We start from the raw sequence: 1,879 nt of genomic DNA, 5'->3' as shown, positions 1-1,879 counted from the left end.
TATATATATATATATATATATATATATATATATAGTTATGGTATTACTAGGATACTGGAATACTATGCTTTGCCGTTTCACCACGATAGGCTTCGGCATGCACTCGGTGACTCTGTGGCGGTGGTTGATACATCTTGCAGATAAAAAAAAAACAAAAGAAAGAAATGCATGTATTTCTTCTATCTCTTGAGAAATACCTCTGCATTGCAGTGGGTTACACGCATGGCTTCACGCATTTCTTTCTTTTTGAGTTGCACTCTCAGCTCCCCCAACAGCACTCGTACACTCTACACGTGGAGACAGTATCCCAAGGAAAGAAGAGGGAATTGACATCACCGCAAACAGTGCAGAGATGCTTTCGGAAAAGACGGAGAAATGCATGCAAATCCTTTCCTTCACAGCGCGCTTCTCATTCTCTTCGTTTCGCGCGCACTTTCAAAAAAAAAAAAAAAAAAAAANAAAAAAAAAAAAAAAAAAAAAGAGAGAGGCTGGTAACCCAGCCGTGAGGAAGCGCCTGTCACCCCTCACCACGTGTAGTAACATGTGGCAGGCCATGGCTGCTGCTGCGGCATGTGGCCGGCAGCAGCAGCAGCACGAATAAGTTTGCATCGAATGATGCCCCCGTTCTTTGAGCCTTGCTACTCTACTTTTACTTTATTATTATTTGTTGGGGGATACAGCCCCCCTCGAGCTCGCTTTCTCACCGCTCCATCCATATCTTGTTAGAAAGCCATGCATGCGCGAGGACGCGCGCTGCTTGGCGGGGAGAGGAGAACAGAAGCAGCACGGTTTGTCTGAAGTGTGTTGTTCCGCGTGCTTCTGCATGCATGCGTGCTGGGTATAGAGGTACAAATAAGTGTTGTTCACAGCTGTAGTGTACAGACCACAAAGAGTTCGTGATGCATGCACCAGCAGGGGCAGCCATAACCGGCCGCCGAATATCTTCATACCAGCCCCACCCCGTCGTGCTGCTGTTGCCTGGAAGCCTGGAGACTGGTAGGGGAGATGAGCTGCTCCTGCGGAGTTTTTATTTTAACTCATTTGACGTCAATACAGCTCACAAACATCTCTGCTAAGCTTGAAGACTCTGGGTATATCTGGGAGCACTTTTGTGGTGTACATGGAGCCTGTGGTCCCCGGCTGAGAGTGAAGAGCATCGTTCTCTTTATGGTGCTCCAATTTGGTTATCTATAAGAGCGGCTTTGTTTGTTTTTCCCTCGGAGTACTGTTGCTTCTGAATGGCCAGAGAAGGAAATGTTGAGAGGGTAGAAAGCATAGAAGCACCCAACCAGGCTGCATCTTTCCGGCCGCTCGCGAACACNTCTGCTTTTACTCGGTCCCCCAACCCGCGCAAGAGAGATCCGCCTCTGCAGAAAACAATTTGGTTGTTGAGCGCTGCCTGCAACGGGGTGTCTATACACCTCAACGCCGATGTAATCAACAGCGGGAGAGTAGCCTCAGCCAACACCTGTGCCTTCAGAGCTGGACTGCAGTCTAAAGAAGGTCTTTCATCTCCCAAGCATTCACCCCCAAAATAAACCTCACAAGGGCGGCTTCGCTCATCAGGCCCCAGCTGTACAGACACCACAAAACCAAGAAAGCAAAAACTAAGAAAGGAGACAAAAACAGATAGCGTTAGGGAAGCAAGGAGATAAAGTGAGAGACAGGAGATACAAAGGTAGACGCAAGAGGAGACAGAGAACTGAGACAAACCACGGAAATTACTTACCTCTACTATCGTTCCGTCCGGGAGTTCGAGTGCTGGTGCTGTTTGCATCTGTTCGCTGCAGCTGACATCTGCTGAGCAGTTAGGCTTTACATACAGCATATTTTCTTTTGCAGTTTCTACAACAGCAGCAGATAGTAAACCCCCTTTTAT

Source organism: Eimeria mitis, genomic scaffold, assembly GCF_000499745.2.
Source record: "Eimeria mitis Houghton genomic scaffold, Emh_scaff2040, whole genome shotgun sequence".
NCBI classification, from domain to species: Eukaryota; Apicomplexa; class Conoidasida; order Eucoccidiorida; family Eimeriidae; genus Eimeria; species Eimeria mitis.
Note: the sequence above shows the minus strand (reverse complement) of the source record.